Source organism: Lactuca sativa, chromosome 4 (assembly GCF_002870075.4).
Source record: "Lactuca sativa cultivar Salinas chromosome 4, Lsat_Salinas_v11, whole genome shotgun sequence".
Lineage (NCBI taxonomy): Eukaryota > Viridiplantae > Streptophyta > Magnoliopsida > Asterales > Asteraceae > Lactuca > Lactuca sativa.
This window is the reverse complement of record NC_056626.2, coordinates 229,910,117-229,933,616: the sequence shown is the minus strand read 5'-3', so window position 1 is coordinate 229,933,616 and position 23,500 is coordinate 229,910,117. Positions and strand designations below refer to the sequence as shown.

Sequence of the window (23,500 nt, the reverse complement as noted above, 5' to 3'; positions counted from 1 at the left end):
GTTAGGGACTCGATGAGTTGGCGGCCCAACTCAGCGAGTTAGCTCAACTGGAAGTTGACTTCGACTAAGATATTGACTTTGAACAAGGGTAAAATAGTCACTTTACCCTAAGATTTGTTATCAGTTCTGACTAAGTGTCTTTATGGATGTTAGGCGTGTCAGACCCAACAAATAATAGGGGTACGATATACTCTAAAAGAATCCCACTATGTTGCACTAAAAGGTAGTACAAGGCAAGCATGGTCGATCCACAGAGACACTGGATAATTAGTTTATACCTCTTTGCGCAAGTACTATGGTCACCAATAGTAATAAGGGGGGGGGGGGGGGGTTTAGAGTGCAATGACTAAACAAACAAATTTAAAACACGAGTAGACAACTAAACGAATGAATTAAGTTCAGATTTTGTAAGGACTCCAACTCCATGTATGACAATCCAGCAATGTGAATCAAAGATGACAAGACATTTGTTCCTTTTATCAAAGTTGGTACTTGAAAGTGTTAACAAGCTCTAACACTTTCCATTCACCACATTGATCAATCAAAACAAGCTCTTTGATTAATCCCTAATTCAAATGGCCAATAAGAATTTCATTAAGCTTATTGTGAATGTTCTCAACAACACCCAATACTCCTCACAAGCCCGGGAGCGTAAGAATGTGTGAAAAGATTTACACTAAACTCATTCATAAGAAATCAATTTAATGCTTGTTACTTAGTTCAATTCACAAAACAATTACGGATTTTGCAAATTGAATAACTTGAATGACCTAACCCTAATTCAAATGGCCAATAAGAATAATTATTAGAATCAAACATTTGATTGAAGTAAAATCAGTTTCACTAGATAGAAATTAAACACAAACATTAGGTCATATGATTTGATTCACAACCAAAAAGTAAAAAACATGAAATTGGAGAAGTTAGGGTTCTAGCCACACATGGCTAGAACAAGATCACAAGTCTAAAAGATGAAATTAAGTGTAATTACAACTTACAAAAACGAGAATTAATGTTTCCAAATGATTAACGGACAAACCCTTGCAAAAATCTTCGAATTATCCTCTCCAATGGTTCTCTAATATGTTGTGTGTTTGTAAAAATGGCCCTCAACCCGTAATATGAAAGATAGGAAAAACTGCCAAAAGTTGGTTTTTGGGAACACGGCCCGTGTTAAAATAGGCTAAACTGACACGAGTCGTGTTCAGCAGCCAACATGGCACGTGTTAAAATAGGCTGAACTGACACAGGTCATGTTCAGCAGCCAACACGGCCCGTGTTGATTTGCACTAAACTAACACGGCCCGTGTTCAGCATGGTCAACAACTTCTTCTTGGTCAAACACGCCCCGTGCCCACTTTTCAGTGTAAATTCAACACGCCCCATGTACCTCTCTGACTCCAATTCCAAACTTGATTTTTCCAACGTTTTCGTTCTTCGCCCGATCATCCCGAAATCTTCACCAATGCTTCCCGGCACTTCCCAAAGCACATTCCAACCTCCGGTTTACCTGAAAAGGCATAAAAGTGTGCAAATAAGGTTGTTCTAGAGACTAACATGAATATGATGAAATGCAAGAAAAAGGAAGAACAATTGTGCTAAATAGATGCATGAAATGGGACTAAAAGGTGTGCAAAAAGATGCACAAATAACACCTAACAATGGAAATTGTAGCCGGGGAGTTGCCGGAGCAGCAGTCAGACTTTTCCCGCTTAGTTTTTCAGCAGTCAGTTTCACGAGGTGAGTTTCCTTCGAGTAGGAACGGGCCTACGGCCACAATGCCGGCCCGTTTATATGATAGTAGTTCCGGACCATGGTCCGATGCCGGGCTGGTCCCAAGAAGTAGTTTAGTATGCTTGAAGTCTTTGTGATTCAGGGATGTCTATGTGTTATGTGTTCCGGACTGCGGTCCGATGCAGTATGCATTATATGTGTTATTTTTATATGTTATGACTTTGTTATGCTATGTTCAGTCAGTTCCGGACTTCGGTCTGATGCAGTGGGCAAGGCCCTAGTCAATTCCGGATTTCGGTCTGATGCAGAGGGCAAGGCCCTAGTCAGTTCCGGATTTCGGTCTAATGCAGAGGGCAAGGCCCTAGTCAGTTCCGGACTTCGGTCGGATGCAGAGGGCAACACCCTAGTTAGTTCCGGACTCCGGTACGATGCATTGGGCAAGGCCCAGTATGTGCTTTATATTTTATTGTATGGTATGTGGTAGTTTGGGGGAGCTTACTAAGCTTCATGCTTACAGTTTCAGTTTTGGTTTCAGGTACTTCAGCTAGCAAGGGAAAGGGCTCAGGATGATGGCATGGCACACACCACAGTTTTAGCCTGGGAGTTAGAATCTGATATTTGACAATTGTTACGATATTTTGAGATACACTGTTTATGATTTTTATATGATGTTCGATGACTATGGTTTTATTATTAAATTAAAACGAAATTTTTAGACTGTATTTTTGGGATGTTACATACCGCTTATTGAATTCTCATACAATAACAATTATCACACTAACATCAAGGTGGCTCCATTCGAAACCCTCTATAGCTGCAAGTGCATATCACCTCTGTGTTGGGTCGTAGTGGGTGACACGTAGCTAGCTAAAGGGCAAGTTCCTGACATCACTCTTGCTGGCCCAGAAATCATAAGAGAAACGACCGAGAAGATTGTCCAAATTCGAGAAAGGTTAAAAGCCTTTAGAGACAGACAAAAGAGTTACACAGATAAAAGGTAGAAGCCCTAGGAATTCCTGGTTGGAGACTGAGTACTGTTGAAAGTCTCACCTTGGAAAGGAATGATATGTTTTGGAAAACGTGGAAAACTAAATCCAAGGTATATCGGGTCGTTCAAGATCCTTGCTAGGATTGGCCCGGTAGCATACAAGCTCCGATTACCGCAAGAACTAAATAACGAACATCCTACCTTTCATGTGTCCAACTTAAAGAAGTGTCTATCTGACAAAACTCTTGTGATCCCTCTCAAAGAAATTGAAATCAACGAGAGTCTCTACTTTGTAAAGAACCAGTAGAAATCATGGATCCGGAGACCAAAAGAACGAAACAAAGTCGCATTCCCATTGTGAAGATCCGATGGAAGGCTAAACGAGGGCCCGAGTTCACCTGGGAACACGAAGAACAGATGAAAAAAAATACCCACATCTTTCCCCCAACCCTTGAAGTACCATTCGAAATGCTAATTTCGGGACAAAATTCTTTCTAACGGGGGGATGATGTGACAACCGTCAATTTCTGTTCAAGTCAAACCAGTCAACACAACTAGTGCTTGTATGTTTGGGCTTACTCTATGTTTACTAATGTACAACTCTTTATCTTAATACAAAGTATCACTCAGAAGTTCCAAATAATAGGAAACCCAAACCCTAAATAGGGTGAGTAATGTAACGACTCGATAAAACATTATTACGTACCATTTAGGGGTGATTAACACTCATAATGAGGCATAGTGGGGTTTACAAACCTTGCACTACGGGGTCAAACACTAACAAAGGCTACAAACAAAGTTTCTCTCAATCTCTCTCGCTATATCTCTCTATCTCCTAAATCTCTCCCAAATCTCTCCCGAATCTCTCTCAAAATCTCTTTCAACTTATTAAATATGCCCGGGCCATCCCGACCCTTCAGTTAATCGAAAACCACTTGAAACAGGAAGATTTTATGGATAACAGCACTCCGGATGCGAAACCACCCCAAAATGCGAAACCTTAAGTACCAAACACGAACTTAGGCTTCGCATCAAGGCTTCGGGTTTGGATTCGCATACATTCCCTGCGAACTTCAGATTCATGACACGTCTTCAGGTTCGCATCTTCAGCACATTCGAATCTTCGACCACGAACCTTCCTCTCGCTCTGAACCTCGACTTCACATACCCTCCCCTGCGAACTTTGTGTTCGTATTTCCTTCCTGGTAATTTGACCACTTTCGCATTTTAAGCCCGTTTTTGATGCTTTTGACGTAGGATTTTCACCAAAAATCCATATTTTTGACATCTTAGACCCTCTAAACTCATAATTTATCCCTATTTTGAAGATTTAGTTAATATAAATCATATTTTACTTAGGATAATATCAAGAGTTCATAAAGGATCTCTTTGTCTTTTCTCACAAAGTTATGACACCAACCAAGTTCATGTCAACTTTATGTCTACTTTATGTCACTATTCACAACAAGCTAGGTAATTCATTAAGCTTCTTCAACACTCTTCCCATCCAATCAACCTTTATAAATGAATCCAAGAGATTTGTTTCACTTCTCCTCCAAGATTTCACTCCTCACCAAAAGCAAACTTTCATTCTCTCTCTCTCTCTCTCTCTCTCTCTCTCTTCTCATACATGAATTCCTAAGGAGTTTTTGAATAATTCCTCTATTCTTGGTAAGTATTTTTCCCTTAAACTTCTACACAATCTTCACATCTTCATACAAATCATGGATCATTTACACAAATATCTACGTATTTGTTCTTAGGGTCTTTAAATCTTCAAACATCTTTCAAGGTGTTCTTGACTTGAAACTCCCCATCTTCAACCTTCCATGTGACAACCCAAAATTTCTATTATGTACAAACATATCAAGTCAATAGAAGTCAGAACAGTTGCTGTTAATTTTCAGACTTTTTAGAATAAGTTTGAGTATTTCAGGATTCACACTTTAGAGATATCAGGAGAGAGGATGCATGATATTTGCATAATTAGTCATATGTTTAGCATACATTTTTATTCATTTTTAGCTAATTATGTGCATAATGAGGACAAAAGGTACTTAAATTTTGCTTTCAGTCCAAAAGACATGCTTGGAAGTAAAAAGGAACAAGGAGAAGCAATTAGAGACCAAAGAATGAAGAATGAGGAAAAACACACTAACTCGGCGAGTTTGCGAGGCTACTCGACGAGTACCTAAGAATATTCCCGAAGATAAGTCAAAACTCCTGGCAATAAACGGATTTTTACGCATCTACTCGGCGAGTTGGGTGACCTACTCGCCGAGTGGCCCTTGTTTTGTGATAATTATAAATATCGAACCTTTATCCGAATTGGGGATACTTCTGGCTTTTGGAGAGCTACACCTGCGATTGAAGAACCCTTTGGAGAGCTGAGAAACCCTAACCTTCGATCTTTTGAAGAATCAAGGCAATTTAGGTTATACCTTCCACTTAATTTTAGGATTTAAGCATGTCTAGCTTAGTTGAAATTCTTTTTGAGTTTGTTTTTACTGTAACCATGAGCTAAATTTGTATTGTTTCTGTTTAGGAAGACCACATTACTCCTATGGTTTAATTATTATTTCTATTGATTGTTTATTGGTGATTTTACTAAATTAAGTTTGTTAAAGAACCTTATGCATTAACCACAACTATTTTCTGTTAATTGGAAGACAATTAAGCTGCATGAACATCTCTTAGTTGTTAACCTCATATGTTTATGTGAACACTCTATCATATGCCTAGGAATAATGAACATGAAACTAGGATTAATTAGAGAATGGGTAAATTAATGTGTGAGCTTGTTTGAGAAACCAACAAACAAGAGGTTAATTGAAACACCAACTTGATTAACCAATTACACATCTTATTTAATCCAAATAATTGAACTAGGGAATTAATTAGTTTAAACAATTGGCCACTGCTTGAATTGATTAATTGTCTAAGGGTTAGTAGTAATGAACATGAACCTGACCACTATAGTTGGTAACCAATAACAATTGATCTATCATATAAATAACCATAGGAGTGAATTGGTTGGACCTAAACAGAAACCCTTTATCAAATTTGATGAATTTGTTATTTGTCTTAGTTGTTTAGTTAATTAAGTGCTTAAGTGGTGTGTTTAAGTTTCTAGTCTTGTAAAACTAGAGAAAAACCCTTTTATTTTTATTACTTGCTTAGTTAAAATTAGTTATTAGTTTAATTTCCGTTCCCTGAGTTCGACACCCTACTTATCCAACTATACCACTAAAAGACATGTTCACTTCCTTTGTGTGCTTAATTTATCAACTAAAAGTAGGAATAAAATCACTGTATTTCACACACATCAAGTTTTTGGCGCCGTTGTCGGGGAACGGTTCCAAAATTAAGTCTAATTCCTAATTTTATCGATCCTTTGTGTGAGTTTCTCTTGCACAAAGTTACTTTTCAGTAATACAGTAAGTAGGTTAGGTTTTAGAAATTATTAGTTTCTTTTTAGAAGTCTATTAATTAGTTTTAATTTTTTTTATTTTAAACAAGATACTCGCCGAGTGCATTCGCACCTACTCGGCGAGTACCCTGCTGTTTGCCAAACTATTTGTTTTTTGTTCTGTTTCATTTTTGTTCTTTTTACGCGTTTTTTTCTTGTTTGTTTGCAGTTGTTTCATGACCCGTGGATCTAATACACCTCTGGTCCCTCCTCTCGAAGACCCGGAATCCGCACTAAGGAGGAACAAAGGGAAAGCCGTTGGAGAATCCGTTTCTTTAAAGAATTCACCACTAAAGAACCTCAAGTCCGTTTTCAGCAAGAAGAAGAGCAGCAAATTAGGAGCATCCATCGCCTCTTTAGCAATCGAAGACCCGATTAAAGAAGACACCGAGTATGAGACCGAGGAAGAAGAAGAACCTGCATACGATCACGAATCCGATTTTGAAGACGATTTAGATATCACTATGGCTAATATCGATGAAGTCCCCATGGGGGAATGGAAGAAGAGGATGCGCGATGACACTGGCCCGGGACTTGTACAGCCCGCAATTCCCGCAACTGCTACTTTTGAGCTTAAGGGTCATATCCTAGCTTTACTCAAAGAGATCCCTTTCACTGGCAAAGATCACGAAGACGCCTACAAGCACTTGGATGATGTTAATGATGTACCTGATTATTTCAATGTTCCCAACGTGCCTCGGGAAACTCAGCTACTTCGCATGCTTCCGGTTACTTGGAAGGGTGCTGCAAAGGATTGGATCAAGTCACTACCCCCCAGAACCATCACTACATGGGCTCAGCTGAAAGAAGAGTTCATTGATCAATTCTGCCCACCATCCAAGATATCTAAGCTCAAGAAAGCCATAGCCAACTTTGAACAACAAGCAGGAGAGTCACTATATGAAGCGTGGGAGAGGTACAAGATCTTGCTAAGGAATTGCCCACATCATGACCTCAATTGTCAGCAAGAAGTCTCCATATTTTATGATGGAGTAAATGTTACAACAAGACAATCACTTGACTCACAAGGTCCACTTACGAAGAAGGCACCTCCAGTGATAAAGCAGCTAATTGAAGAATTCTCTAAGCATTCTAGAGAATACCATAATCCAAGAAATGATGTAACAAGGGGGTCCGCCTATGCAGCTTCAGAAGACTTATCAGCAGTGATGGCCATGTTGAAAAACATGGATAGGAGGATGGACAAAATGGACCAAACGGTACATGCTATACGGGTGGGGTGTGAAAACTGCAATGGGCCTCATCTTACTAGAGACCGCGACTTGGATGAAAATGGCAACAAGAAGGTGCAAGTATGTTACTCAAGTGGCGACCAATATGATGAAGATTGGAGAAAACCTGAGAAAGAGTGGCTCCCTTATGAAGAGTACAAGAAGGCTAAGGAGGAGAAGTACATGCAGAAAGGAAGAGGTTTTTACCAAAAGGAGGAGCCGACACAAGAAAGAAAACCAAGTTTAGAAGAGATGCTTACCAAATTTGTAGCTGCTTCAGAAAAGAGACATACCGATCATGATGCTGCAATTCAAGAAACAAGAACCATGCTTAGAAACCAGCAAGCATATATCCACACCATAGAAACGCAGCTAGGGCAACTTGCTCAACAAATCAACCAAAGATCACCGGGCGAACTTCCGAGTAAAACCAAAAATAACCCACGAGGCGCACACATAAACGTAGTCACAACAAGAAGTGGGAAGATAATCACTCCTCTGGCCCCTATTCAGAATGAAGCACCCAAGGAATTGCAAAAAGAGGATGCAAAAACTCAAGACAAAAATCAAAATCTTCATGGAACAGAGCCTACTCGCCAAGTCCAAAATATGGACTCGACGAGTCCACTGCCAAACTCGAAAAATCAGATTCCTGAAATGCCCTTTTAGCCTCCATTGCCATATCCAGCCCGAGCTAAGATAGAAAAGCAGGAAGAGGAGTACCAGAAGTTTCTTGATCATATTAAAGCTCTTCAAATTAACATACCCTTCATGGAAGCTGTCGCACAAATGCCAAAATATGCAAAATTCCTTAAGGAACTTCTCACGAATAGAAGGAAGATGGAGGAAGTGAAAAAGGTAGTTCTTAATGAGAACTGCTCAGCTGCCATGCTAAATAAGCTACCAAAGAAGAAGGGCGACCCGGGAAGCTTGACTTTGCCTTGCCAATTTGGTAACTTAGCTACCATTCATGCTTTGGCCGATTTGGGAGCAAGTGTGAATCTCATGCCGTATTCATTCTTTAAAAAGTTGGATCTCTCGGAACCAAGGCCAAGTCGTATGGCGATTCACTTAGCAAACAAGATAGTCACCTTCCCAAGAGGCATATGTGAAGACTTATTGGTCAAGGTGGACAAGTTTGTATTTACCGCAGATTTTATAATTCTAGACATGGAGGCGGATCCTCAAGTCTCGATCATCCTTGGAAGACCTTTCCTCAACACGGCAAGTGCTATAGTAGACATGAGAGACTCGAAGCTTACTTTACGGGTAGGAGATGATTCAATCACTTTTGGGGTTGATCAAGCTATGAAGTATGCAGGAAATATTGATGACATGGCATTCTCAATTGACATGTTTGATGAATTAATGGAGGAATGTGATAATGAAGATCCCAACAAGTCCACAATTTTTGATGAAGAATTTGATGCTGAAAAAGATTTAATGGAGATTGAGAGGCTGCTGGAAGAAGCTGAGTATGAAGAATTGATGAAGCAATCTGACAGATCAACTTGCCGAGTAGGGCCGATCTACTCGCCGAGTCCATGCGAACAGAAAAATGGATTCGTGAATTCAGCTGCCAACTCGCCGAGTCCCTTACCTGCACTCGGCGAGTACACCATGCAGAATGAAAAAAACAGAGCTCAAAACATTGCCAGATCACTTGGAGTATGCTTTCCTTGAAGATGGTCATCAAAAGCCAGTGATAATAGCCTCTGACCTTTCCGAATCTTAAAAGGAAGAACTAGTTCAAGTTTTGAAGAAGCGAAAGCGGGCCATAGCATGGAGCACATCAAGGGAATCAGCCCCTCTTATTATTCTCACAATATTAATCTGGAAGAAGGAGCAAAGCAGGTTATGCAGCACCAAAGAAGATTAAACCCAAATATGCAAGAAGTGGTCAAGCTTTTAGATGCGGGGATTATATATTGCATTTCCGATAGTCCGTGGGTGAGACCGGTCCAAGTGGTACCCAAGAAAGGAGGGATGACGGTCATAACCAACGAGAAGAATGAGCTTATTCCGACACAAACGGTAACCGGTTGGAGAGTGTGCATCGATTATCGAAAGCTAAACGATGCCACTCGTAAAGACCATTTCCCCTTACCTTTTATTGATCAAATGTTAGAAAGATTATCGGGCCATAGTTATTATTGCTTTTTAGACGGATTTTCGGGTTATTTCCAAATACCCATAGACCCCATGGACCAAGAAAAGACCACTTTCACTTTCCCAAGTGGGACTTTTGCTTATCGACGCATGCCCTTTGGGTTATGCAATGCACCCACGACACTTCAAAGGTGCATGACAGCCATATTCCACGATATGGTGGAAAAATTCATGGAAGTTTTTATGGACGATTTTTCTGTTTTTGGATCTTCCTTCCATGATTGTCTCACAAATCTTGACTTAATGCTTGCTAGGTGTGAAAAAACCGACTTAGTTCTTAATTGGGAGAAATGTAACTTTATGGTCAAGGAGGGTATATTTTTAGGCCACAAGGTTTCCAAATTGGGAATTGAAGTGGATCGGGAAAAGATTGACACCATTGCCAAATTACCCCCACCAACTAATGTGAAGGGCATTAGAAGTTTTCTAGGACACGTGGGTTTTTACCGGCGTTTTATAAAAGATTTTTCTAAAATAACTAGACCTATAACACAATTGCTTTTAAAGGATGCACCATTTTATTTTACTAAATAATGTTTAGAGGCCTTTGAATTCTTAAAGGAAAAATTGACTAATGCCCCGATCATTGTTGCTCCAAATTGGGATTTACCATTTGAAATAATGTGTGATGCTAGTGACTTTGCATTAGGAGCTGTCCTTGGTCAAAGGGTTGATAAGCACTTTCGATCCATTTATTATGCTAGTAAAACTTAAATCCGGCCCAAGAGAATTACACCACCACTGAAAAAGAATTATTAGCTATGTTGTACGCTTTTGATAAATTCCGCCCTTATGTAGTTTTATCTAAAACAACTGTTTTTACTAACCACTCTGCTATCAAGTATTTGTTTGCCAAGCAGGATGCCAAGCCAAGATTGATACGATGGGTTCTACTTCTTCAAGAGTTTGACATAGAGATACGCGACAAAAAGGGAATGGAGAATGTAGTAGCTGACCACTTGTCAAGGCTTGAAAACCCGCAATTGCAAGAAGATAGAGTTGGAGATGACTTCCCGGACGAGTACATTATGGTGACCGTGGGAGAAGAGCCATGGTTCGCAGACATAGCTAATTACTTAGCTAGCAAATACATCTCAAAAGATCTTACCAGCCAACAGAAGAAGAAATTCTTTTCCAAAATAAAGTATTACTTTTGGGATGAGCCATACCTTTTCCGAAGCTGCGCGGATGGAATCATACGAAGATGCGTATTCAGGAATGAAAGCCGAAAAATTTTGGAGCATTGTCATAGCAGGCCCACGGGTGGACATCATGGAGCACATTACACTGCTAAGAAGATCTTTGACATTGGGTTTTACTGGACCACAATTTTTAAAGATGCAGCCCAATTTTTCAAAGAATGTGATGCATGTCAAAGAGCGGGAAACATTTCATCCCGAAATGAAATGCCACAACATAGTATTCAAGTGTGCGAAGTATTTGATGTGTGAGGGATCGATTTCATGGGACCATTTCCCATGTCCAAAGGCAACAAATACATCTTGGTGGCGGTGGATTATGTATCCAAGTGGGCAGAGGCACAAGCTTTGCCAACTAATGATGGTCGGGTGGTGGTGCGCTTTTTGAAGAAGCTATTTTCAAGATTTGGAGTCCCGAAAGCTCTTATAAGTGACCGAGGCACTCATTTTGCCAATGACCAACTAGAGAAGGTGCTAAGGAAATATGGGGTAACCCATAAGTTTTCTACATCCTACCATCCACAAACTAGTGGACAAACTGAAGTGACAAATAGAGCCTTAAAGAGAATCTTGGAGAGATCGGTGGGGAGCAATCGGAAAGAATGGTCGGATAAGCTAGATGATGCACTTTGGGACTTCCGAACAGCTTTCAAAACACCTATTGGTACTACCCCATATAGGCTAGTTTATGGAAAGCAATGTCATTTACCGGTGGAGATCGAGCATAAAGCTTTCCGGGCTATAAAATTGTGCAAATTCAACATGGCGGAGCTCAATAACAACCGGTTAATGCAAATGAATGCTCTTGAAGAACTTAGAAATGATGCCTACACTAGCTCTCTAATCTATAAAGAGAAAACCAAGAGTTGGCATGACAAGAGGATCAAGGGAAATAAAGAGTTTCATGAAGGGCAAAAGGTGTTGCTCTTTAATTCAAGGCTAAAACTTTTCTCGGGCAAACTCAAGTCAAGATGGGATGGTCCATTTCTAGTGAAGAAGGTGTTTCCAAATGTTGCTATAGAGTTATTATCAAAAGATGGTACCCCTTTCAAGGTCAATGGACATAGAGTAAAAAGATATAAAGGAGGAGTCCCAAGGAATGATGACATGGAAGAAGGGCTGTTGCTGGAAGGAATAGCAGAAACGTAGCATGGAAGGAGTCCAACTAATGACTCCTTAAAAAGAAGCGCTTCCTGGAGGCAACCCGAGTTTAGAGTTTGCATTTCTTTTTCCTTTATTTTCTTTTTAATTTCTTAGGATCTGTTTTATTTTCATTCTTCTTCAGAAAATATGTTCAAAATGATTGCTTGAGGGCAAGCAATGCTTAGAGTGTGGGGTGGTGGGTTAAAAATAAAAATCAAAAAATTAATTAAGTTTTTTTTTCAAATTGCAAGCTTTACTCGCCGAGTATATGCGACCTACTCGGCGAGTACTTGTCTGAATTCCCAGAAAATCGCGAATATGCGGATCTACTCGGCGAGTAGCACTTTTCTACTCGGCGAGTAGAATATTTACAGAGGTAGTTTATAATCTGTAAATAAGGGTTTTCACTCATTCTAAACATTACCCACATACTCGCCGTGCGTATCTACTCTCAAGCCATTTCTTCAATCTTTGCTGAATCTTCAACTTTCAAGCGTAAAGGTATGATTTTTACACCCAATACTTGTCAAAGGTTAAAGCTTTATCACATCTTAGCCCTTATTTTTTCTAAAATTCGGATTTGGGGGTTTCCTTAATTTCTAGGGTTTTGATTTTGCTATGAATTAGGAGGTTTTAGGCAAAATTTCTTTTGGATTTGTGTTTTATGGACTTAGTACAGCAAACCCTGATGAAGAGTTAGGTGTTTTGAATAACCCATACATGTCCGGTATCGATCTGGTCCCGATGTTCATACTACTCGTCGAGTAGTTCGTGAACTCGGCGAGTAGGATGCTATACAGATCTATTTTGTTCGATTTTAATTGTTGGGTGTTGTTTGTTTGTGCTTCCTTAATGTTATTTTGCAGGAACCATGTCCAGAAGAGGTCAACCTTCACGAGAGGGAAGCCAAGGAGACATCCCGTGGCTCTCTTTTCGCCAAATCACCTCTAAATCATCTCAAGCCCGTGCCAAAAACAAATTAGAAGCTTTGAAGCAGAAAGAGATTCACTTACCTAATGCAGTGAACTGGGATTTGCTGGGGAAGGTTGGACTAGAAGAGGAATTGACGCCATATTTGGTGAAAGAATGCAATATGGGGGATTCTACCATCATATGTGATGGTTGGTTACAATTATTCAAAATTCAAGAACCGGTCTTCGCTGAATTATGCTGGGAATTCTTCGCTACCATCTCATTCCGGGGTGGTAGTGAGTATTATAATCCCAATTTAATTTCCTTTTCCCTTGGTGGGGAGCTGCGACAATGCAGCATGGCAGAGTTTTCATGGAGGATTGGCATCTATGACCAAAGTACCATGTTAAATGAAGACTTTGAAGCTTTCTTGGAGAATTGCCACAAAGATCTCCCCGAAGCAGTGGTCGCTTCCACCTGGTGGAATACTATTGCTAACCGAGTGTATATTCCATCTTCCATGCAGGAGGCCACATCCGTTCACCGATCCACCGTCTCATTCATCGTTTCGTCGCCAGCACGATTAATATGCGGAAGGATGATGACAAGGTCCCGACCCTTGACATCTTCTATCTTTGGAGCATTATTACTCCCGATGTTTTTTGCAACCTCCCCTTGACATCTTCTATCTTTGGAGCATTATTACTCTCGTTGGGATGTGGCATTAGGGCATCGGCTATCCATCCGAAGGTCGTTTATCCATTAGTTATATATTATGTATACATATATAGAAATAAAAGTTCTTTCAACCAGTTCCATACCTTTGGGTAGCAAGGGTTTCACAAACATGATCATACATTACTAGTAAGCTACCATAGGGATAGTTTAGGAAGATACTAAAACTATTACTAGAACAAAGAATCATAGAATGAGTCAGTTCATTCATGAGTCAATACTTGCTAGATAGAGAGAGCACACATTACAGCTAGTACACATAGTACATTACTATACATGCTAGATAGAGAGAGAACACACATTACAGCTAGCACACGCAGAACATTACAGTACATATAGGCTAGACAGAGAAAGAGTACACTTTACAGTTAGCACATTTATTACATGTACATCCATTCAGTTATGTGAACCATTAAACGGGTCATGGCACTTCCTGCCATGACCGTTTTGTATCCATAATCTCCTTAATTGGGGAGCGTATGAGTTTGCGTATAGATCTATACTGGATTGACTATCCTACACCTTGCTGCTCGCTACAGTGGGACTTGCAAGTCTATAGGTGCCAAATGTCATTTCTTACGGCTTCTTACATCGTCGTTTTACTAGAGTCGCTAGCAGGATACAGGTCGATCACATGTTACTTTAAATACCTTTTGTTTTGAGGTAGTTGGTACAACAGTACTCACTTATAACAAATACTACGGTACTATGATACTTTCCCGTTACATTCACTTTGTGAATATTCACACGATGCACGGTAATGTAAAAACTATATTTTTGGTTAATGATAGTCAGAATTAGGAAAACACACACTCTTACAAGAGACACACGCACAGACACTAGATGCCTTGGTAGAAGGCTACAGTTAGTAGGAAACATAGGGTTTTCTAGGAGAGTACAAAACATCTTACAAACATTTTACAAATGCTTTCATACAAACACAGACATTAATATACTTATGATCTCACCAGCTTTAAAGCTGATACTCGCTTTCAAAATAACTTGTATTCTCAGGTCACCAGTAGACAGGTACATGTGCCAGGTTTTTGAGAAGATGGAGTTTGTTCAAGACTCGTCTTTTATTTTGATATGTATATTTTGGTGTCTATATAACATGACAGAACACACTTGTATGAAATTAAATTATTAATGCAATGGATGATGTTGTTGCTTGTTTACTACTATTCATTGTTGTGATACTGTACATGACGTCCTCCGCCCCAGAACGTTTTCGTTGTTCATGGTTTTGGGGTGTGACAGATTGGTATCAGAGCATTGTTTATAGTGAATTGAGTATATCAACCCATAAAAGATATACTAACTATAAATACAATGGGATAAAAATACTTTGACCAAGAGTTTATACTTTAAATATTAAAATATTTAATTAAGTATACGTGCCTACATTCATACTAAAATCGGTGTCACTAAGACAATACAAAAGTATTACGGTTGTTGGGCAGCACAAGTAGACTTAGAGACATATAGTCAAAACCGGGAAGATATAGCCTGATCAACTATATTATCCGAGGGTTGACTAGCATGTGCCTAAGTGTGGTTGTGAGGTTGCAACAAGTCTAAAAACTTACCCACAATACCACAATGAGAACAATAGAACTTAAACTCAAAATACTATAGGAGTATTTTGCAACAAGTCTAAAAACTTACCCACAATACCACAATGAGAACAATAGAACTTAAACTTAAAATACTATAGGAGTATTTTGCATTACTATAAGTTACTTATGTGCTAGATTCTTATACCTCTCTTCTCGCGTAGATTTAATGGCTGGATTACTCATTCCCGGAGACCCGTACTATCCCAACCACGGCAAGGCAGGATGGCTGGAAGAAGAACCAGAAGATGATTTCCTAATCCCTTTTGATGATCATGAAGCTGAAGGCTTTTCTGATGGTTCTGACTCAGAGCCAGAAGTCAGCAACCTACCTCTAGCTGATCAAAACCCAAACCCTCGTCCAGCATTTCAAGGACCCACACCTCTGTGGGCTACAAACTTGAATAGATGGAGTCAGGAACAAGGTCAACCCATTCCCTACAATGGAGACAGAAGTTTCTACAACCTCACTGAGGGAGGTTCTGCTGACAGAGTCCTACCCATCGTAGTTCATAGGATTGCTCGGAACACCGACCAGGGTCGAGTAGCTATTAACCGAGTCATGGAGATTGATGCCAACTCTGGCGTTAACACTGTCCACATTCGCCAGCAAGAGTCTGCTCATGAAAGGACTTTGGTCCACAATGCAGCTCTTCAGAGGGAACTCGCTGAAACCCGAGCTGAAGTCAGAGAACTTCGAACTCAACAAGCAAGAGCTGATAGGCGCATGAGGGACATAGAACGTCTCCTGTCGGGATCAAGAACTCACTCTGGTAGTTCTCGTCGCCAATAGATTCTCATCAACTTCTCTCTTGTGGATATAACCTAGTTATGTAAAACTCTGGTCTAATTCCCTATCTTTGTAATCATAGGCCTGTTAGGTCTTGGTTAGGTTGTAATTCTGTCAAAATTTTCCCGAACTTGTTACATTTGTAATTCCAGTAATATTGACAGGTACCTAATCTTATGGGAGTTATTATCCAAATGTGATCATCTATTAGTTCTAGATCTACATTCAGTCGCATTGTTGGGCTATGAAGAGTTAGTCCATGAGTCATTCTCATCGATCCTTCCATTAAATTCTTATCAATGTTTTCATCTTCATAAACTTATAGATCAAAGATGCCGCCTCGCAGAAATCCAAGGAAAAACCTTAATAACGAAACACCGACACCACCACCTCAACCAGCTACTCCTCAGTTCGACACGATAGCCTTAAATGCTGATGTAGCTGCAACTGTGGCTACAGCCATGGCTCAATATCATTCATCCGGTTCCAATGGAGGAGGAGCCCCAATCCTATCTACTCATGGTGAAATCCCTGTGTGCTTGAAAGAGTGCTCCTACAAGGACTTCACCAATTGCAAACCATTATCCTTCAAAGGGACTGGCGGAGTCATTGCCCTCTTGCAATGGTTCGAGAAAACCGAATCGGTTTTCGAAATTTGATCTTGTCCTGAGGAGAGCAAGGTGAATTTTGTTGCTTGCACCTTTGAAACGAGAGCTCTAACATGGTGAAACAGCCATGTTAAGTCGCTATCTCTTATAGTGGCTAATGCTATGGGCTGGGAAACTTTGAAAGACCTCATGATTGAGGAGTACTGCCCGAGGGGCGAGATTCAGAAGCTGGAGGACGAGCTATGGAGCCTAACCATGAAGGGCTCCAATGTAGTCGCCTACACCGCCAGATTCTGTGAGCTGGTGGCCCTCTGTCCAAACATGATTCCTACAGAGGGAAAGGAAATCGAGAGATACATATGGGGGCTGGTGCCACCATACCAAGGAAATGTATTGGCATCACACCCCACTACATTTGATAGTGCCAAACGATTAGCACACTAGCTCATAGACCATGAGGTTCGTACCCCGGCCGCAACAACTACCCTGGCCATCTCAGAGCCCGCAAGAACCGCTGATTCTAAGAGGAAGTTTTGGGATGACAAGAAGAAGGCTAAGGCTGCCAAAAAGCAGTAAGTCGTGGCAGTACATGCTACGATAGCACCTACCGCTGCTGCTTCGGTAAAGCAGTACGCTGGAAGTTTGGCTAAGTGCAACAAATGCATATTCCATCACTTTGGTGCCTGCCGGGAGATGCAGTGTCTGAACTGCAACGTGAAGGGGCACACTGCCCATTTCTGTAAAGCTCCGGCGAAGCCAATCAACCAAGCCCCCGGTGCTGGAGTGGGCCAAACTTGCTACGGATGTGGCGAGGTAGGCCACTTCAAAAGAAACTGCCCGAAGGCAGGGTTTGCCGATGGAGCGGAAAGAGTTCTGGCTATAGGCCATGAGGAAGCGGTTACCGACCCCACAGTGGTCACTGGTACGTTCCTCCTCGATAACTCTTATGCATGCCTTCTATTTGATAGTGGAGCGGAGAGGAGTTTCGTGAACCAAAAATTTGCTCATTTACTTAGGCAAAAATCACGAGCACTTAATGAACCGTTCACTGTAGAAATGGCTAATGGAAAGACAGAGAGTACTAGCAGTATATTCCTAGGGTGTAACCTAACTTTAGATAGCCATTCATTTTCGATCGATCTCATGCCGGTCTCCATTAAAAGTTTCGACGTCATTATCGGCATGGATTGGTTGAGTCTTCATCGTGCCGATGTCATGTGTTACGAAAAGGTTGTTCGCCTTAATCTGCTGTCTGGCGAAACCCTAGTAGTTTATGGCGACAAACCCGACACGAACCTTCGTATCATATCGAGCATTCAAGCTCAAAAATTCTTGTGAAAGGAATGTCGTGCATTCCTTGCTCATGTGGTCGATGTGAGCCAAGAAATGAAATACATTCAGAACATTCCATTAGTACGCGACTTTCCCGACATTTTTCCAGAAGAACTCCCAGGATTACCTCCGCAATGTCAAGTCGAGTTCCGAATCGACTTAGTTCCAGGGGCTACCCCCGTAGCCAAATCGCCCTATCGTCTGACACCTGCAGAGATGCAAGAACTGTCCGGTCAACTTAACGAACTGCTCAGCAAGGGCTTTATAAGACCAAACTTCTCACCATGGGGAGCTCTAGTCTTGTTCGTCAAGAAGAAAGACGGATCGTTTCATATGTGCATCGACTACAGGGAGCTCAACAAACTGACCGTCAAAAATCGTTATCCGTTGCCTCATATTGACGATTTATTTGACCAACTTCAAGGGGAGAACATCTTTTCAAAGATCGAATTGAGATCCGGATATCACCAACTACGAGTGCTAGGGGAGGATGTTCCAAAGACAGCCCTCCGGACTCATTATGGGCACTACGAATTCGTAGTGATGCTGTTCGGATTAACAAACGCACCCGCTGTATTCATGGACTTAATGAATAGGGTGTGTCGTCCTTACTTGGATCAGTTCGTCAATGTCTTCATCGATGACATACTTATCTACTCTCGAAGTAAGGAGGAGAATAGTCAACATATGCGTCAAGTCCTCGAAACATCACGTTCGGAGAAGCTCTATGCGAAGTTCTCGAAATGCGAATTTTGGCTTCGAAGAGTCGAATTCCTAGGGAACGTGGTTAGCAAAGAGGGAATACACGTGGACCCTTCCAAAATCAAAGCCATTGAGAACTGGTCAGCACCGAAGACGCCTACGGAAATTCGTCAATTTCTAGGCCTCGCTGGCTACTATCGCAGGTTCATTCAGAACTTCTCCCGCATTGTGAAACCTCTTACAACACTGACCTAGATGGGCGTGGCCTTTGACTGGGAAGAGAAGCAGGAGAGAGAGTTTCAAACTCTGAAATGAGCCATGTGCACCGCACCAATACTATCCCTTCCCGAAAGAATAGAAGACTTTCTTGTCTATTGTGATGCGTCGAATCAAGGACTCAGATTTGTTCTGATGCAGTGAGGTAAGGTCATCGCCTATGTCTCGAGACAGCTAAAGACACATGAGGTCAATTACACGACTCACGATCTTGAACTGGGAGCAGTTGTGTTTGCTCTGAAGATCTGGAGACATTATTTGTACGGAACGAAGAGCACTATATTTACGGACCACAAAAGCCTACAACACATATTCGACCAGAAGGAGCTCAACATGAGACAACGATGGTGGGTCGAGCTACTCAGTGATTACGAATGTGAAATTCGTTATCATCCGGGTAAAGCCAACGTAGTAGCTGGCACCCTAAGTCAGAAGGAATATTCTGGTCGTAGAGTCAAATCATTGACTATGACTAACCATTCACACTTGTCCACACAAATTAAGGCGGCTTAGCTAGACGCTTTAAAGCCTGAAAATGTGGCGGGTGAATCCCTAAGAGGGATGGATAAGAACTTGGAGGTTAAGGGTGGCGGAGCTTATTATTTCATGGACCGGATTTGGACCCCGAAACTCGGTGGTTTCAGAGACTTGGTCATGAAGGAGGCGCACAACACTCGTTATTCCGTGCACCCGGGATCAGATAAGATGTATTTGGATCTTAAAAATTTATACTGGTGGCCTAACATGAAAGCAGAGATTGGTACCTTCGTGAGTAAATGCCTTACTTGCACAAAGGTCAAGGTCGAATACCAGAAACCCTCCGGTCTATTACAACAGCCTGAGATACCGGAATGGAAGTGGGAGCGGATAACTATGTATTTCATAACCAAGTTGCCCAAGACAACAGGTGGACTTGATACCATATGGGTCATAGTCGATAGACTGACCAAGTCTGCACACTTCCTACCGATCAAAGAAACAGACAAGATGGAGAACCTTACAAGGACTTACATTAGGGAGATTGCACGACTTCACGGTGTTCCCTGATCCATTATCTCGGACAAAGATAGTAGATTCACTTCAAGGTTCTGGCAGTCGTTACAAAGCTCCTTAAGAACTAGGCTGGACATGAGTACATCCTACCATCCACAGACCTACGGGCAAAGTGAGAGAACTATCCAAACCTTGGAAGATATGTTGCGATCCTGTGTGATCGACTTTGGGAAAGCATGGGATACTCATTTACCCCTTGTCGAATTTTCCTACAACAACAGTTATCACACGAGCATAAAGGCTGCTCCATTCGACGCCCTCTATGGCCGAAAGTGCAGATCCCCTCTGTGCTTGGCTGAGGTGGGTGATACCCAGTTATGTCACACCCCCAAAACCGATGAACGGCGGAAACTTTTTGGGGTGGAGAACGTCATGTACAGTATCATAACAATGAATAATAGTAAACAAGCAACAACATCATCCATTGCATTAATAATATAATTTCATACAAGTGTGTTCTGTCAAGTTTTATAAACACCAAAATAATATACATCAAAATGAAAGAGGAGTCTTGAGCTAGCTCCTTCTTCTCAAAAGCCTGGCACCTGTACCTGTCTACTGGTGACCTGAGAAAACAAGTTATTTTGAAAGCGAGCATCAACTTAAAGCTGGTGAGATCATAAGTATATTAATGTATGACTTTGTATGAAAACATTTGTAAAATGTTTCTGTAAGATGCTTTGTACAATGTTTTGTATAATGTTTGAACTCTCCTAGAAAACCCTATGTTTCCTACTAACTATATTTCTGTAAGATGCTTTGTACAATGTTTTGTATAATGTTTGAACTCTCCAAGAAAACCCTATGTTTCCTACTAACTGTAGCCTTCTACCAAGGCATCTAGTGTCTGTGTGTATGTCTCTTGTTAGAGTGTGTGTTTTCCCAATTCTGACTATCATTAACAAAAATATAGTTTCTACATTTCCGTGCATCGTGTGAATATTCACGAACTGAATGTAAATGGGAAAATATTATCGTACCGTAGTATTTGTAATAAGTGACTACCATGGTACTAACTACCTTAAAACAAAAGGTGTTCCAAGTAACATGTGATCGACCTGTATCCTGTTACCGACTCTAGTAAAACGACGATGTAAGACGCCGTAAGAAATGACATTTGGCACCCGTAGACTTGCAAGTCCCACTGTAGCGAGCAGCAAGGTGTAGGATAGTCAATCCAATATACATCTATACGCAAACTCATACGCTCCCCAATTAAGGAGATTCAGGATACAAGAGTGGTCGTGGCAGGAAGTGCCATGACCCGCTCAACGGTTCACATAACTGCATGAATGTATATGTAATGAATGTGCTAACTGAAAGTGTAATCTTTCTCTGTCTAGCCTATATGTACTTGAAATGTTCTGCGTGTGCTAGGTGTAATGTATGTTCTCTCTATCTAGCATGTATAGTAATGTACTGTGCGTACTAGCTGTAATGTACTGTATGTATTACTTGTACTGACTCATGAATGAACTGACTCATTGTATGTTTCATTGTTCTAGTGATAGTAATAGTATCCTCATGTGCTACCCCTATGGTAACTTACTAGTGATGTAACTGGTACGTATGAACATGGAAGTATACCCTTGCTACCCAAGGGTACCGAATGAACTGGAAGGACCTTTATGACTATATATGTACACATGATATATATAACTAATATTTAAACGACCTTCAGACGGGTACCCGATATCCCACCAGACCACATCTCAAGCGCTAAAAGGAAATAGGGCGGGCAGGTCTTCCTAAGCTTTTTAAACATTGCTTATATAACTATACATACCTAGACATATAATTGGTAATAAGTATAACAGAGTTTAAGTAAATGTATTTGATAAGTATAAGAACTTGTAAAACAGTTTGAAGCAAAACAGTTTGATAAACAATTTGAACAATAAGGAAATCACTGGTTTTGTAGTTATTAATCACATGTGATTGATGTAATAACTATAAGTATTTGAATTGTATCCCCCCCCATAAAAGCATTTAAAAACATTTAAACCATTGATTAAGGGGTATGAACTCAGCTGTAGTGAGTGGTTCTGATGAAATGTTGGATCAGTTGCTAAGTGCCAAGTGGCGACTTGAGTACACACGCGAATCCTATTTAGCATATATTGATACATATATGTATATAATTAGTGTTAAGAACAACTAATTAATGAATTGGGACAAACTTAGGGACTAGTAAACACTTATATTGAAGTGTTACAACCATATATGATTGTATGAAGGGTTATAAGCCTATACAAGTGAGTGTATGGTCAAAATACACACTATATGTGTGTGTGCGGCCAGGAGTGTGGCCAGGTGTGCTGCCAGCACGTGTGTGCGGCCAGAAGGCGTGTGCTGCCAGAACACATGGTGTTCTTGGTGTTCTTGGTGTTCTTGGTGAAAGATGTTACCTTTACGGATGATACTTGAGAGGATTTTCGGGTCCTTGCTTTGTAGAAGTGTAAGAAATTATCAAAATGACCAAGGATAGTATATATAGGAGGGTGTGTGCAGCTGGACGGGTGTGTGGTTGGCTGGCTGCACACACCTGGTTTGGTGTGTTTGGCCCGAATTTTTGATGCTACTCCCAATCTAACCCATCCTCCGACACGTATCTCAATTATACTAATATTTAAGCACTCTTTTAGACCCAAAACTTCATTATAAAATAACAAAATGAAGCTAACTTTGATAAAAATGAAGAATGTAAGCTAGAAATTTCGGGTTGTCACATCATCCCCTCCTTAGAAGGAATTTCGTCCCGAAATTAAGCAATTAAGTAATTACAAGTAACTAAGTAAAAAGATGAGGGTATTTCAATTTCATCTGATCCTCTCGTTCCCAAGTGAATTCAGGTCCTCGCTTGGCGTTCCAGCGAACCTTCACTATCGGGATACAGCTTTGTTTCGTTTGCTTGACCTCTCGGTCCATGATCTCTACTGGTTCTTCCACGAAGTTGAGGCTCTCATTGATCTCGATCTCGTCGAGTGGGATTACAAGAGTCTCGTCGGACAGACACTTTTTCAGGTTAGATACGTGGAAGGTAGAATGTACGTTACTAAGTTCGCTCGGTAGATTGAGTTTGTAAGCTACTGGGCCGATTCTGGCAAGAATCTCGAAAGGCCCAATGTACCTTGAATTTAGCTTTCCATGCTTTCCGAAGTGTATCAAGCCCTTCCAGGGTGAGACCTTCAATAAAACATGGTCGCCCACCTGGAATTCCAACGGTTTTCTACATTTATCAGCGTAGCTTTTCTGTCGATCTCTGGAGGCTTTCAATCGCTCACGGATCTGGACGATCTTCTCCGTCGTTTCGCGTATGATCTTTGGACCGGTGAGAGTGCTTTCAGGATCTCGTCCTTTAGCTAACTGGGTATCACCCACCTCAGCCCAGCACAGAGGGGATCTGCACTTGCGGCCATAGAGGGCCTCGAATGGAGCAGCCTTTATGCTTGTGTGATAACTGTTGTTGTAGGAAAATTCGACAAGCGGTAAATGAGTATCCCATGCCTTCCCAAAGTTGATCACACAGGCTCGCAACATAT

General features: G+C 41.0%; 1 non-coding gene across 1 annotated transcript; it reads right to left on the bottom strand.

The window, feature by feature from the left end:
• Nucleotides 1-7,039: 7,039 nt before the first annotated feature.
• LOC111913815 (small nucleolar RNA R71) lies at nucleotides 7,040-7,146 on the bottom strand. The gene has a single exon (XR_002857640.1). It is a non-coding gene; the product is annotated as a small nucleolar RNA R71 (small nucleolar RNA).
• Nucleotides 7,147-23,500: the final 16,354 nt, after the last annotated feature.